Below are 17,731 nucleotides of genomic sequence, written 5' to 3'. Positions count from 1 at the left end.
GGGCCAGAGGAATGAATGTGGGCACTTTAGCCCACTTAGCCCACCTTATCAAATGCTGGATCTCAGAAATGGACTTGGCTTGCTTTTTTACAAAAGAAGGAAAAAGCAAAAGGTTATTAACATGTCATGTGAGCACACCCAGTGTTTTCATGCTGTGCTTTGCTAATATGAGCAATTATGGGTAGCCTAATGAATTATATACTTTAATATAGAAAGGAAAGGGGGAACAAATAACCATGCTGTGTGATACACTTTTTAAGCACAGAATTACATTTTTTTTAACAAATTGATCTTCAGCATATATGTTTTAATGAATGCATTGTATGTATTTGGATATTATTCCACCCTTTCCACTCTCGACCTCTCAGTTTTGGACAGAGCATTGTAAACTGGGTTGTATTTATGCAGGTAACTACCCTATACATTGAAACTCTTACTACAATGGAAACTTTCCATAGAACACTTCATTATGAAGCTCCGAATGGACTGTTCACTTCCTCCTCATGTCCTACATTTGCAGTTAGCTGATTCAGAACTACTTATCTGCTCAGTTTAAAATCTCATACCAGTGTTTTATATATTACCTTAACCAGTTTTGTCATTCATCCAAGCAGTCTTCATTACTAAATCTTTTGCTGGAGATTCCTAAAAATGTTCCATATTTCAGAGCAACTAGTTTCACTTTCTCTATCCAAATTAATCTGCTCTGTAGCAAGAGACTGTGTTCTATGTTTTTTGCATGGCCTATAGCTTGATAGAATAATGTTTGCAAAATTCATTAAAAACCCCACAAGTGTGTAAAAGAGCTTACTGTATATACAGTAACACTTGTAGTGTATTGTGTAGGTTACACCACAGAAAAAACATACCATTTGACATACCATACCAAAAAGGTATTAGCAATTTGTTTGCAGACCAGATACCATTTGCCAATACAGATGAATTAATTTATTGTTAATTTTACAAAGCAGTTTCAAACCACTTTCAGAATAAAAATGGACGCAGTAGAGACTGCTGCCACTTCAAGTGGAATTTGCCACTGAATATTGCTTACAAGAGGCAAGAGGCCTCAAAAGTGTGACCAACAGAAATCATTACTTGTGCAATAGCAACTACAATTTTTTTAGCCAACTTTCCAATGATTTCTGACTGTGGTATAATATTATGTATGTCTGATCTTGCTGCAGTTACCTAGCAGACACTACAACATTTGTGTGTAAGTACTACAAAGTATCATAGATGCAATGACATCAGTGCAGAAGTTCTAAATCAGATATTTGGTTTGAGGCTACTTGGCTAGAGGCTAACATAGCAAATATGTATAATGGCCCTGTAATTACCAATAGTATGAGTTACTGAAAGTTTAGGGCCTTTTGCTGCTGCCATTTGTTAGCCTTTTTCTCTGAAAACACATTTTGCACAAGTGGTTGCTAGAAGCCCAGCTTTATAGACATAGGCTCAATATGTTTGTTGAAAAGTGAAATAATAATAGCTAAATAATATACTCTATACACTCTAGTGCATATAGGTACTTAAATTCAGAGAGCCATTGAGCATGTGTAGGTGGTAAAGGCTCTTTCCATTTCCATGTTATAATTTTTTGGCTAGCAATAAATATTTGTTATCAAATAGGCATTGATGTTTTGTCAGCATGTCTGTAAGCCAGTTCAACTTGCTTTTAAATCAGCTTCAATGACACGTGTACCTCATTTTCTGCTTGAAGATTTTCAATTGCCCCTAAGCTTGGCTTCTCAACAGCTGCCTTGAGCACACTGATCATGTGAGTGTCACTGACACTTCTAACAAATTCCATGATGGTTGTTCTGTGACAACTGTAAAGACATGGATCATTGCTACTATAGAGATGCTGAACCTTACTGCTTGTGCAGTAAGTTGAGCATATAAAATATGGCATTTTTCTAGCCATATTCATTTTTAGGTTTGAGTTCTCCTTTAAAAGTAACATGCATTTTTTACACTGCTCTACTGTTACCAGCACAAAAAATAAATAAAAAAATAAGTGGCCACCGGGTAATAAAAAGCAAAGGTCCACATTTTGTTCATTTTGACTTCCAGTCTGTGATCACCTCTAGGGTAATTTTGTCTCAAAACACCACCTATCCAGCATTACTAAGTGAATGTACTAGTATAACTTTAAACTTCTACTGTTTCATGTATTGGCCTAAATATGCTCCATGTGATACGGGAAGGAGTTTAATATTTTAAAAAAACATTAATAGATAAACTATGTCTTTCTTAAAAAAAACAAAAAAATAAAAAAAAACTTTGTATGTATACTCTTATTGTTTATAATATTATTTGTTACAATATTGGTCCTGTTTCCTTATAAGTTCATTGCACAATTTAAACATTGTTTACAAGTTGACAGATCTCTGACTTTTCACTCATTTTTGGCACTTATCAGAATGTTAAAACACCCTTTTATTCTTTTTAGTTGTGTACTGTATTGCAGCAAGTCACCTTGTAACGCTCATCTGTCCATTTAATAGAGTAGTTCATATATCTGTACCCTGCCAATCACATTACGCTGATTAGATCTTGCAGATTGCATGCTAGAGAGGACACATTCTGCTAGGTTATTGCCTGGTTGAAAGTGACATGTTCTATGATTTCCTTAGTACTTCCTTGGGAAAGACCGCTTGTATCAAAGCATTACTCCACTCACTGCAAAACATTAGTTAACCCACAGACAGAGTTCTTAGAAAAAACAGTTGGATTAATTAGGTTTGACAGAAACATTTTGACCAGTCAGATTTGCTTTTAGATGAAGAGTGTACAGGATAAGAGAGAAAGAGAGAAAGAGAAAGAGAGAGAGAGAGAGAGAGAGAGAGAGGAGGTATTATCTGCACCATTCACAGCATGATTGTGATGATTATAAAAGATTGAAGAGAAACTGGCATTAAGGCAGAGGTTCCCAGTCTCTGGTCTTTGGCCTGGGTAGCGGGGTGCACAGAAGCAGTGATGGTCCTGAAAGCAAATTAATGCAAGAACTAGCATAACATGTTTATTTGTTGTCCTCAATATATTAATGTGTTGTTTCAAATTTCCCTGCTTGAAGGCCAATTAAGGTAAGGTTTTAGTTAAGCACTTTTACTGCCCTGGTTGTCTACTGACCTACAGCAAGATAGCTGTTACAACAATTAATTCATGTAGCTGTAACTTTGTTTTGAGTTAAGTTTATCCAAAGGGACTTTGTACCCAAACAGTCTGAAAAGCACTGGATTAGGGCATCACAGTTGAAGAGAAGGCTTTGTTTCTACACTGCACAAAAAGTAGAGCTCACTGAAAAGTAATTGCCCATGCTGATTAAAGAATACTCTCTTCACAATTAGTTACTTTGTTTTAGTATAAAGTTGTGGCAAAAATTTGCATGTTACCTAATTTACAACCTTATTGTGTGCAAAACTGACTGTTTATATATTCTGCAGTCTGGAGAGTTCTGCTTTGTAACTGAAGGCCTGTCGCTTACTGCCCAGTTTAATGCTCCTACTACTCCTCGCTGATGAGTAGTTTACTCACTGTTATACAAAAGCAGTTTTTGTTATGTCCCTAAAAGCAGATTTGTAGGCCAGCAGTGGAACATCAAATCTCACCCCTTGCTATTATGAGTAATTGCAAGTACTCTTGCCTATTGACACTTACACACAGCTGTGAAAAAGATGGAGCTGTGGTAGGTAGCTGCAGAGTTCCCCCGGGCCAGTAGGTGCACTAATTTTGGAACAAGAGGGGCATAGGATGCAACAGCACCAAGCACAACAATGTGGAAATGCAAGAAGTGGCTTTGGACATTTAATGAATGGTGTCAATTTGGGAAATGCCATTGTTGCTCATAAATAAGCCCTTTTGTTTCTGTAGCCGGAGAAGGAAATAGCAATGGACAGCCAGCCAGAAGCTTTTAGGGGAGCATTTGCTAACATTTGAATTTGATTTTTTTTTCACCATTTGTATTTTTTGCAGGAATAAAACTTGTTTTTTGTGCCATTTATTATTTACCAGAACTGTGACAAATCCAAAAGGAAAGAAAAATACGCCATCAAAAAGCTGTCGAGGTCAGGTAGAAGTCAGTGGTAGGTGTTCTTTTTACAACTTGACAGTCTTTCTTTCCTTTGTGGTTTTAAAGGTTTAAGGATTTTTTTGACACTTTCATTTGTGCAAAAATATGAAAAATGTGCATTTTTCACATCTTTTTTTTATTCATTCTGTTTTTTGAAAGGCTGTTTTCATAAATAACTTGCCATTCGTAGTTTTAGAGAAAATGGGTTTAGTTGTTGTTTTAAAAACCTCTAAAAACCATGAAAATGTTGATAAATGGGCCTCCATTTCATTAAAAATAACTTTAAAATCACAAAACATTTTAATAAATATATTTGTAATTACTTTATATTATAATATGGCTCACAGTTACATTTTCCTTTATGATAAAGAAAAAAATGTTGATTTTTCAACTTGCAACATTTTCTTGGGTCAGGGTCTTTCTGAAAAGATAGCTAAAACTATTTTAGGAAGCATTAGCTTTGAAACTAACTCAGTTACTGTGGTAGAAAGATTTAATTGAATGTAAACATTACTTAGATAAAACCGATTTGTCCTGAGTATAAGCAGGGGATCAAAGGAAACCATCTGGGAAGACTAGAGGGACTAATTCAGTCTCTCCTTCCTTTAAATGAAACCTACTCTTCAGCTTCAGCTTATTATGTCGTAAACCATGACAATGGGTTTTCAGCATATGTGAATACAAACACTTTTTAACCACCTGCCTCTTGCCTTATAGCTAGAGATGTTTATAACACTCTCTTACATTAACACCTGCTGTGTCCCAGTGCCATCGTTTCTTGATGCAAACTCTTGAGAGCAGGCTCCCAGCTCCTTTTTATATTTCCATGTTTGTTTTATTGGAAGTAAGCATTCATCTGCTTTCCATTGTGCAGTTAGCTGGTAAATATAGTCACCCTGCAGAAACACAACTGCCATTTCTTTAGAATCAGGAAGAATTTGATTTGATCTTTTGCAGTGCCTTTCTCAGAATCAACATATGTTTTTTCTCAATCGCAGGAAAGATGCAATGTTCCTGTAAATATTTTCTCTTTGATATTCGGTGTAGCCTCTGTCCAGGTATCCAAAGTAACCTTATCATTTAATATACAAGTTATACTTCTCACTCAGTTTAAATATGGTTTTTAGTCTTTTGTCCTTGATGACATCTTTATCCATTTTTACTCTGCATCCCTGAAAATGACCCTGCTTTTTAAATCTGACCAACTTAAAATAAAAATGTCAGTGTCCTTGTAGGGATTGTCTGGGCCTAGGGCCACTATCAGAAATGGTGGGGCCCCATTATACCTAAGCCCCCAAGCCAAGCCAAGCCAATTAAGTTGAATGGTGCCCTGCCAAAAATGATAACATACCTCCAATCTGTCCTAAATCTGTCACTTTACAACAAGAAGTAGTTCTGGTCTTGCCAATTATCAGCTTTCCACCAAGCTCTGTCCCATTAAGTACACAACTGGCTTCTCACTGGCAATATGCCTCTGTCTCCTGTCCTGCCTGTTCTCCCAATGGTTATCTGCAATTTCTCTGTGAGCTATGAAAGAGAGTAAGTGTGGCATGCTTCATGTAATTCTGTGGGATAATGGTCTTAGTCTGTAAATAAATTTTAAAGTACGTCATCTAGCAATAGCTTGCAGGATAACATATTTTTATGTTTAACTGCGATGGACACACTTTTGTCCATCTGTATAAGAGAAAAAGTCACCTGTCCCCCCAGCTGCTCCTCCTCCCTTCAGCAGGACTAAACCCCTTGTCCCACATAGTGGAGAAAAAAACATATGTCAGCTTGCTGTGATGACCCTGTGCAGGGGTGTAGCAGAACTAGAAGACTCCACACAGAAATGTGAGACTGCAGGGTAGAACATAGCTTTATTCCTTTCTTTTCTCGCCACAAATTTCAATCTGCTCCTTCACTTCTCCTTCCTGTGTGTACAACCATTCTCATTACTCCACCCAGTACTAAGCTGCTAATGCATATTAAAATGAACATTTATAGTAACATTCTTGCAGGAATAGATGGGACATTATTACACTTGCTATGTGGATGTCATTAAAATATACACTAGTGTGGATGTCTGCAGACTGTATCTGGGAATCACTGTACTAGAGGGAATTCTGTGTTAGTGTCAATTAGTCTCTGTCAGGAAATACAATATTGTGGCAGTGGAAAAGGAAAAATAGGAATGTAAGTACCAAAATGCATGGCATAATAGTTGTGCAGAGCATAAAATATAATTTGGGGTATTTAATGGACTAATAATGGACAGTGCAACCTATGTAATCCAAATAAGTGGTACTGAAATGAAGAGGCTCCCCAGAGGAAGATATAGATACATTTATTATCGGAGCCATGGCTTTGTGTGAAGTTTTTATGGATACATACTTTGCAAACAGTATTATAAAAATGAAATTATAGTGGATATTCAGAATGTATTCCAAGACCTTTGATTTAGTCAGTCCCTCATTTCTTTATTACACCTCAGTACATTTACTATAACCTACCGTATTAATTATATCTCCATGACTCTCAGTATATAAAAATGGAGGTGATGATGATAATGACTAAAACAGGAAGAAATTATATTCCATCATACATTCATGTACAGATTTGGGGTCCCTTATCCAGGAACCTGATAGCTAAAGCTCGGAATAATGGGAAGGTCATAATAAAAAATATGTTTTTCTGTAATAATAAAACAATACCTAGTTCAGAAAACTCAAAGTTGCAAGCATTCAGGATAGTATATCCTATACCATATACCTTTCCATGGGGCACAAATGGACAGGGCTAGATCAAAAAAATGTAGGCTGAATAGCTGGCAGATTATCTCACTGACCAATTTCCATGTTTATTCCCTCTGAGGTTGTTTTTTGCATGTCTATTAAATCACGCTCCATTGGAGGGTGTGTTAGGAAAAGACCATGTCCTTCCCTCATGTCTCCCATAATTATGTGACAACTTATGTGACAGTGTGGCATTTATTTACAATTGGGTGCAAATTTTGAGATGGTGGTTTAATGTTGCCTGAGAAGAGAATCTGGACAGAGAGAGGCACATATGTAAATGGCATTTGACTGCTGTGTAGAGAGAGGGGAGAGGTGCAGGCAGGGCCAGACTGGGAGTGAAAGCAACCATGGCAGAAAAAGCACAGCAGCCTACATTTGTAAACATACACTCATGATGTATATATCATACAATATAGTTACACTAATAAACTAAGCAGAAAGGGCTCTGCTTTAAAAATATAGTGTTTTCACAGCTGCTTCTGAAATGGTGGTTATTATGTTGCAAAGCAGGCAATGTTTATGTGCGAATGCATTATATATTCTGATGTAAACCAAACAGATAGAAGCTGTGTGCCTTTGTTAATGTAAAATATTGCATGCCTACAATTCTATGTTAATTTGGCATAGAACACTTGATTGTTAAGGCATAGAACATGCCATTTATATGTAATAAGCTTTGTTGGTAGGATGAGAGCTCTGAAGTAACAGATGCCATCAATGCTGTATACTCCTTTGAAGAAGTCAAATACATGCATTAACAAAAAATACATATAATAGATCTTTGCAACCATGTGTTTCCAATTAAGAGAGAGAGGTAGAAAAACCCTACATTTAAATGGGGAGGAAAATGCTAGAGCAAATCAATTACCCATATTTGCTTCCCCAACAGGGACTTATAGCAGCTGTTTGGTCAAAAATAATGCAGGCATATCCATTACACTGTTACTTTATACAGTAACTGCATCTGTAATTGGCACTAAAAGTGCATGTCATTTACTGCTAGGCCACATAAAGCTAGCAATGAGAGAATAATTGAAGACAGACAATCTTATTATGCCACTTCTCCAAACACATAATATCATCAAGATGTGCTATAAGCGACGCATAATTGTAAAATAATCACTTATAGCTGAGCAACTAATTTAGTTCATTAATATGAGTGGGTTTTTAAAAAACATCTGTTGGTGTAGAAATCATCCCCATAATTCCCCATTACTGTATAATAGATCAAAGACAATCTTTTAGTACCCACAAGTAGAATACAACTAGTGAAGATTGTGGAGAAATATATGCTGAATTTGCTATATAAGACCTCAATGGTAGATGAACCATTTAAAATTAATCATACTATCAGACTTGTTAAGTATCCTGTTGTGCTAACACTAATATACTGTGAATATTATCTTCTAGAGAGGAGTAATACTGCAGAGCTACATTTTCACGCACGCCAAGAGGCAAATGGGAATCCAGGATATAGATATATTTTTTAGGTGTGAACTGTTTTTAAGAATGATTTTTTAAAAGCTTGGTACTAATTATAAGAATTAAGACCGCAGTACAGTGTGCAAAAATTTTAGGCACAATTAGACGTGTTTTTTTACCCTCAATTCAGCGTTTTCATTCATAATTCTGGTGTGATTGCAGCCACATGCAGATTTACACCCACTGCAATTTTGTCTGATTAGTTAAAATGTGTGCAATAGTATTTTTGCTTTGACAAATCTGATGTCAAATGCAGTCAGAATTGTCAATGTCAGGACTTTGTCCAGTGCTTGGCTGTTGTGCCTATTAACAGAACCATGAGTCAGGGGTGAGCCAAGACGACTGTGCACCCTAGGCAACATTTAGGCAGTAATTACCCTTAGTCATGTCACCTACGCCAGGAAACACAAATGGTGCTGGGAGTTGTAACAATCAAACTTTATTTCTTTTTTCACCAAAGTTTACACCAATAGAGCACTTGTTCTTCAACCAAAGGCACACAGATCATAACTAGTGATGGGCAAAATGTCTCGCCAGGCATGGATTCGCGGGGAATTTCTGCGTTTCGCCAAACGGATGAAAAAATTTGCAGCGGAAAAATTAGCCGCATGTCCAAAAACTGTCACTGGTGTCAAAAGAATAGCCGCTCGACGAAGTAATAGCTGCGGGCGACAAAAGAATAGCCGTGCAACAAAATAATAGCCGCGGGCGACAAAATAATAGCCGCGGACGACGAAACAATAGCCGAGGGCGACGAAACAATAGCCGCGGGCGACAAAACAACTGCGGCGCGACAAAATAATAGCCATGGGCGACAAAATAATAGCCGCGTGACAAAATAATAGCCAGGCGACAATTTTTTTTGCCGCACAACATTTTCGTTGTTTCACAAATTTTTCGCCGTTTCACGGATCTTTTGAATTTTTCGGTGAAGCGGAACGGAACAGATTCGCTCATCACTAATCATAACAAAACAGGACACAGTTTACCCATGCTAGATTAGTGTAACAGTCAGGTTGAACTATCTTTTCCACAAGCAAGTTCACTTTCTGGTGATTCCAGTGTTCCCTCCCGCTCTCACCATCAGCCTCCAGTGCCTTCCTAGGGGTACAGTCAACACTCCACTCATCTTAACCCAAAACACCAGCCTTGCCAGGTGCTCTGCAGTGGAAGTCCAACACTGTTTGCCACTACTTGCCAAATCCTAGAAGGCCTTCCTACACCCTCACTATCCACTTCCACCCTGACTGGCGGGGTACCTGCTGGGAAGCTACTTCCTTTCACTCCATGGTGGGGATTTTTAGCTGCCCATTCTCACTAACCTGGGCTTCCTCACACAACTAGAGTGTGCTAAAATACAAGCTAGGCCCTCACAAGCTTGTGTTTCCTGTTTGAGTCCCTTCTGCCGGTGAGATGACTTCCTGTGTGTGCCTGTTTCCCATGATGCATCCACCTCTTGCTCTGCCACTCACCTCCTTTTCTACCCTTTTCAACTCCTCCCTCTGGGACACTCACTAACTCTCTCTAGCAGCCACAGCTAGAAATTACCCTAAAATTAAACTAACACCCTTTTCCACCCCCTTACAAACCCAGCTGGCCACCTTGCCCCTGTGTCCTTCCCCACCCCGTACATTTGCATGAGAGTGACCAAAGGAGTGATGTCACGGGGGGAATGGGATGCTTCACAATGACAAGTAGTGGGGCAAGGAAGAGCAGACTAGGGGTAGGCAGGAGAGGTTCCTGCCTGACACCCCCTTATTGTTGTGCCCTTGGCAAGTGCCTCTGCTGCCTACCCCTAGTTTCGACCCTGCCTTGAATTACAGGGTGGCAGTAGCTCCAGGGTTCCCTTGTGATTTATTAGACAGAGTGGGTGGGTACAATGGTGCTTGCGGCAAAAACACAGAAGTACAAGGAGCATTTTGAACTCAAGTACTTTGAATAAATAGCAACAGTACTTTCAACAGTTGCATCCATTTTAACATGAATTATTAGCTGCATTCATAAATGTAATATTAAAGTATGCAGATTGTATGGATTGTAATCACTGTTTTGCACATTACAAGTGAATGGAACTCTCAGAATGCCATTTAGCTGCTTTTTTTTTATCATTCTATCCAGTCCTTATTAGTCTGATGTTTGAGGTCAGCACTTGTCCTTAATCCTACTGAGTTTTCATCATCTATTTTCATGTAGCTTTCATGTTAACCCATGAATGGGATGGAATGGGAGTTCCAGAGTTTGTGCTTTCGTACTTAGTACAGAACCACAGTACCCTATGTTTATGGCAGTCTAACCTGACTGCAAAATCAGGGCAACTGATTTCACCCCCATGTTGGCATAGCCCTGGCAAAGCCATGAGAAGAAAACAAAGCTTACATCAAACTTCCTTGGATTAAAGCATTTACTGAACCCCATGAACTAGTTGAAGGATGACTGTAGGAACCCACATAGATAGAATGTGTGGGTGTAGGGGGTGGGGGGGGGGGTGGATGCAGTTTCCCAGATTGTGAGTCAGAGAGGCTGATGTGGAACAGATATAGGTGCCAAAGGTAGCAGCAGAGACGTGCTTGGCTGCACAGTCTGTTGTCAGTACAAAATCGTTACTTTGCTGTATCAGAATGACATAATATCCCTTTATCTTGTTTCTTTGTGTGTGTATTGTCCACTGAGTTTTCTCCTCAGTCTTGTACTTTTTAGATTCTTTATAATTTTCCATTTGAAAAGGCTATGCTGAATATTTCATAGAACTAACATCTTCTACTATTATTGAATTCAATGGGATGATAATCAGGGTGGCATTTGGCCCATGCCAGAAGCTTTGCATGAAAATTAGGGATTCGAGGTACATGTTTGCACTTTGATGTCAATGAACTTAAAGATATGCTGACACCAGAAATTAAACCCTTTTTACAACTGTCATAAGATTGTCTTTGCATGATCTTTATAATATTGCCATAAATGTATTTACCCAATGCTTTTATATAACCTATGTTTTTCCCCATGCCAGTCCCTCTATGAGGGGGCTGCCATATTTGTTCCGCAAGAGATGATTGGGAGATCAGATAGAGAGTAGATAGGGAGCCAGTATTTGCATTTGGGAGCAACAGATGTGAAATAGTTGGTAAATCTCGATGATGTGCAATGTTTTTGCTGATTTGCTGGTGGCAAGACTTGAGTGTCACATCTTGAAATGAACTTTATATTGCCTATTCTCTCTACACTAATGGGCCATGGCACATAAGGAGCTTAGTGGGCAAAACATGTTCTTAGTAAAAGTACACTATTTAAATTACTTAGATTAGAGGATTATGTAATACATGGTGCAAAGTTAGCAACCAATCAGTGTTAGCATTTATAAAACACCTGTTTATCTTATTAACATCTTATTGACTGTTATGGGTTACTGCATATTAGCAAATATTGTGCTATTATTACAAATGTTGGTATCTACATTAATAGGCCTCTATGGGCCTCCAGTTGTATTTGGACACCTCCTTGCATACTGATTGAGAAGGTGCCAGGACATTTTTGGAGTTTCTCATGAAGAAACAACTAATGTTCCATAAATTAGATATCTTTAATTTTCCAAGCTAGACCCTCAATTTTGCTGTATTGTCATGGGCCACTCATTATGAATAGACACGGTGTAGGAAAATCCACAGTGCTATTAAACAGAGAAGTATGGAGTATAGCTACATGCTTTTAGCATATTTTATCCTATCTTTGCGCTGGTTTTTTTCTGCATCCAAGATGTAATCCTTTGATAAATCTTTAAGCATGAAAAGTTCTTTTACCTCATCTTCTATTGAGAGAAAAAGGTTGAAAAGGTTGAAAGAAATCTGCTTGCATTTGATTAGTGTTTTCAGTTCCCCTCCAGGCTTTCCTTTGTGATCCAAGGTTTACTTTAATAGTCACTTTAGAAAAAAAACATGAATGACCTTTACTTTTAATGTCAGTAAAATGTAAACAGGAGATAAACAGGGATTTATAAAAATGGCATTTTTTAACTCTTACCAGCCTTAAAAGTATGTATCGTTTCAAGAAGTTGTGTAGAATCTGTACCAGGAAACATGATTATCACCTTGAATAGAGGTTTATGCATATATTGATCGCAGTGTCTTTATTGCCTGCAGATAGAGGACTTAGATATCATGCCATACACTCACAGTTACTCACATTTCATCAGAAACAGCAGCAGCCAAATGGAAATGCTTTGCAGCAGCCTTAACTTTTATTGTGTTAGATTGCATTTTTCATCTACAAGCCAAGGGTGTATTTTTAGTTACTGTCTACTAAAAGTTTTCTTTTTTATAAAATAAAGGCTTTTCTTGTTTTGTTTTTTCTGTTAATGGTAGATTTGACACGTCCTGTTTAGATTTCTTTTTTATCTTGTCGATGCTGTACCATGTCTTCTATAAATAGAGATTTATAGAAATTGAAGTATAAGTTGTCATGGCAACCTGTTGTGGAGTAGACAAAAGGGAGAGCTTTCAGTAGATGGGAGCAGCCGCTTCTTCTCACATCTCTTACCCACATATCTACATGTATTTTATACTGCAAGTATACTTATTTGTTCCCAATGAACTTCAACATCAATGGCAGAGAAAGACAATATTTGGCATAGGTACACTCACCCAGTGCAAAATGAGCAGGCACACGCTCTCTTCCAGAGACCTCCATTAAGCCTTTCATCTAGAAAGTGTTTCCTGCTCTGCTTGAATCCTGCACCTGTGTACAGCGATCAAAGTGCTGTCTCATCTTGTGCATATGAGGCTGACTACAAAATCAGGCCCACAGGAATATAAACTTTGTTATGTATTTGCAAAAAGAAGTTCTGTTCAAAAAGGAAAATGCAATAGACATTAGGAATGTGGATATATTTGTGAAATATAACCTCGGCTGTCGAACTGTCTTTCATTACTACATGGCGGGTTTAGCAAAATAACTTGGTGTGCAAGCCTAATGAACTGCCAGACTGACAACATGCGAGCTTTATGTTTCTGTATAATTACCCATAAAGCATGGCTAACAGGGTTCTTATGTAAAAACAGTTTATTCTAATTAAAGTGAATTCATTAATAGTTGAGTTACAGGTACAAACTATAATAACATCCCAGATCTCAGGTGGCATAAACATTCATGCTGAAGTCATTCTTAGACATTGACAGCTCATAAAAGGAAGAAGCAGACTGTTGCATTTAGGCTATCACCTTAATTCATTTATTATGGCAGATTTCATGGTACAGATCCACCAGACACTGCAATGCAGACATGTATATCCCAGTGCTTAGAGTGCTGTTAAAATTAGAATGTTGAGCATAATGGAACATAATTTGTTGATACAGTGAAGAGTTGGTATATAAAACCATAGTCAACAGGATCAAAATATAGAGTGACTGCTACGGCATGTAAATTACTTCTTCTTTAACAAATATTTATTATTTCTTTTAAGCTAATGGCACTTGGGTCAATTTTCACCAGCAGAGAAAAGCTGACATGATACCTTTCACTCTCATGTGTATGTGCTGCCAGGCATCGGATCAGCCCATGAACGCACACAATGGGGCACATTCATCAAAGTACGAGTTTGAGTCCCGAAATGGGTAAAATTCGGATTAGATATGACAAATTCTGATTATCGCAAATATCACAAAAATGCTTACGGAAAAATCGTATTAGTCGCAACAATATCATATTGGCGATCCGAAAGTCACAAAATTTTTCCTTCTGTGCATGATTTTGGAAGCCTCCTATAGGACTCAATGGCACTCTGCAGCTCCAACATGGCCCAAGGAAAGTCACGATACCACATTCGTACTCGGGGTGACAATACGATTTTTTTGCACAAATTTTGACGCAAAGTACGAAACAGTTGCGCAAAGTCTAAAAAAGTTGTGCAAATGTACGAAAAAGTTGCAAAAAATACGCACAGTATGAAAAAATATGAATTTTTTGTATTTCGGACCTGTCATACTTTGATAAATCAGCCCCACAGTGTGTTCATCTTCATGTCAAAATACACTTCTGTGTGCACTGACAGGCTGATCCCATGCCTGGCAGCACACAACCATTTAGGGTACAGAAGGCAGTGTATTAGCTTTTTTCCACTTGCATATATAGTAGTGTTGGGCAGGATGGCCCAAAAACCCATAGGTTGGATGGCACAGCACTTTTTTAGGTTTTCCATGATATCAGCTCCCTCTGTTGCTCCTACCACTTAATGTCACAGAGGGGCAGGTATATAAGTAAGGATGGTGCTCTTGGTTTGGGTGGGGTTCAAGTTGAAGGCAGGCTGGTTAGTATTGGGTGTGGATAATCTTTTTGTTGGCCAGCACAAAGCTGTATTTAGGTCCAGTGCTACTCTGGGCACCAGACCAAAATGTGCCCTCCGTTGGCAGAAGTGATGTCACCACTGCACGTCATGGACGTCATGGGCGTGTACCCCCTAACCCCCCAGATCGGTTTAAGAATTTCAAAAGGAACTCTCCACTGGTAGCTGGGCATTTTTCATTTTTTAAAAACAAAGAAAATCAATTATTTAGGCACCTGACAGCCACCCCCCAAACACTGCCACCACAGACACAGGCCCTCTGGTGCCTATATTTAAATATGGCCCTGGGCCCACTTATCACTAATACATAGAGAAGTAGTGAATACGACATGTGTGCAGTGATCCGTGATTTTTTTTTGTGCCAGTCATGCATTCGCAGTGAAATTCTGCATTTCACCATTGGCTAATTGTTTTGCAAAACTTCCACAATATTTTGGCTTAAAAAATTTGTGGTTGTGTCAAAAAAGGCGCAGACGCAGCAAAAAGGCATGGTTGTGTAAAAAGAGTTCCGGTTGTGGCATAAAAATTGCGCATGTCAAAAAAGTTATGCATGTAAAAAAAGTTGCAAGGTACCACGTTTCACAAATTTTCACTTATCACTACTTGTATGCCATTCGCAATAATCTTTTCATTAATTCCATCAAGAGTTGTTCATGGTGCACTGGTGTGGATCTATAAATAAAATGTGAATTCTGGAACTGATCTTGTTATGAGTCTTTGAGACTGATTCTGTATTTAGGAACAGAGTCGTGACACATGACAAGGCTCTTGCAAGAATGCAAGAACCAGCACCCAGCCTCTAAAATAACCCCACTAAAAAATTAACATGGACTAGGAAATAACCCTACACTGGGCACAAAGTCGGAATTGGAATCCTACATAATAACACAAAAACAAAGGGCAAGCATTTTTAAAAAAAACAACGAGCCATACGTTCACTAAAAGAATATAACATCATTATAAAACCAGCTGACAAGGGGGTGCAGTAGTCATTATTAGCACACTGGGCTACGCACAGGAAGCTTATAGGTAGGTGTCCGATGACATGCAGCATGCATTACTGCAATTTACAGGAGAATCCCACTGATATCTATAAAAAAGAACTAAGGAAGACAGTAAATGACTTACCTTTGGATATCAGAAACCATCTAAACACTTAAATCCTTGAGAATACAAAATTAAGCTGCTTCTATGTGCTTCCTTAAATCCACAAACATCCCTCATAATGATGAAATTATGGCTTGTCAAAATGCACCTGCAACAACACAATATACCACTAGAACCAGTTATGCAGCTAGTGGAGTTTACCCTTACACACAATGCGTTTTTTCTTTTGGACAGAATATCTACTTGCAGCAGATGGGGACCGCAATGGGCTGTTGATTTGCACCACAGTATACCAATCTATTCATGGCTAAATTGAAGGAGGAGTCAACTTCTGCTACCAAACCTATGGTTTACTTCCACTACATCTGTGATATCCTAATAAATTGGACAGCAAGTGAAAAAAACCTCCTATCTTTCCATAGGAACTACAGATCCTTCACCTCACCATTACATTAAAACTGAATGTAAACTGAAAAAAACCATGACAACATCCATTTACCGAAAACCTACAACTCAAAAATGACAGCTCCCATCCCAAACATATAAGGAAATCTATAATTTACAACCAAGCAATAAAATATAATCATATTTCCTCAGACCCCATTGATCATGATACATGGCTGTATGAACTCAGGAGGGGCTTCATCCAATAAGAAGGATATAGCCTCAACATGACACACCCGGGGAAAACTTTCTTAAATCCATACAGACAGACAACAATAATCATACCCCTTTCTGGAGTCCCTACGCAAAACCATAAAGGAACTGCAGTCAATGCTCCACAAGAGGCTGCAAAATATATTTACAGAACCTCCACTCATACCATACAATTTAAAAGGACCTGCAGAAAATGACACATTTCCCTGGTACCAAAACCACACTGCCAACAAGAACAACAGATAAATAATGATTTAACTGTAAATCAGGCAACATGGTGAACCTAATAATGTGCTTGAAATGCCCCACTACAGGACTCTATGTGGGAGAAACAAGACAAACACTGCTGCAATGGATGAACTGTAGTAGGTTCAACATCAACCATAGCAACACAGATGTGCCAGTGGCAGCAATGGCTAACACGGTACAAAACCAGGTATTTCTAGACACATTTTTCTCAAAAACATCTGAACACTCCTTGAGTTAACATGACGTCCTCATTTGGACTATTATTTGTAGGTAGTGTGGGATTTTCATGGCTGATCAGAGGCAAATAAATTCACACTACATACAGGACAGGCAAAAGGAGTTGTCAACTCCCAGAGGGGCAGGTGCATTGTGGGCAGATAATACTGTAGTGATTTTATATCTTTGTACTTAATGCAGTGTAATAAATGAGCCCTTATAACTCAGCATATCACATAGTTTTTCTGTAAGCATAATTTGATTAAAATAGCTAAAAATGACAAGATGTTTTGTATTAATGATTAATATATTTTAAGCCATATTAATAAAACAAACCAGTAAGAGTTCAGCTTAAAAAATGGTAAATATCTGGGATATCCTAAGAAATCATTTTGGAAACCCCCCCACTCTATTTCTAGGATTTATAGTTACTTATTTGGATCTTGTCAGTTTCAGACAAACTACATTTTTCTAGGAATGCAAAAGTCACCAAAACACCACAGCAAAATTAGAGAATCTCACAGAAATACTACATATTTGTTCCTGTGTATTGAGTCACCTTGAAAAATGAATTTACCATTTGAACGATTGATCTTGGCATCCATCTGAACGTAATGACCACTCATATACTTTCTCGTAAGGCTTGTTCAATCAATATCCAACATTACCTTGACATATGCTCTTCAGATGTTTACACTAAGCAACACACACTTGCATATGTAAAATGTCTTGCTCCGAACGATCAAAATAGATGGATTTTTCTTTTAATTCAAAAACTAAAAAGACTGACCAAACTGAAATGAGAAATTGTTTACTAAAAAAACTTGAATCTTG

General features: G+C 38.1%; 1 protein-coding gene across 4 annotated transcripts in view; it reads left to right on the top strand.

Annotated features, from left to right (window-relative positions):
• The window catches only part of kcnc2 (potassium channel, voltage gated Shaw related subfamily C, member 2), a 136,767-nt gene that overhangs the window by 2,674 nt on the left and 116,362 nt on the right, over window positions 1-17,731 (top strand). The gene's annotated exons all lie outside the window — the stretch shown is intronic.

The sequence above is a fragment of the Xenopus tropicalis genome, chromosome 3 (assembly GCF_000004195.4).
Source record: "Xenopus tropicalis strain Nigerian chromosome 3, UCB_Xtro_10.0, whole genome shotgun sequence".
In the NCBI taxonomy this organism is placed as follows: domain Eukaryota; kingdom Metazoa; phylum Chordata; class Amphibia; order Anura; family Pipidae; genus Xenopus; species Xenopus tropicalis.
The sequence above is the reverse complement of the archived record's forward strand: the minus strand, read 5'-3'. Positions and strand labels throughout refer to the sequence as shown.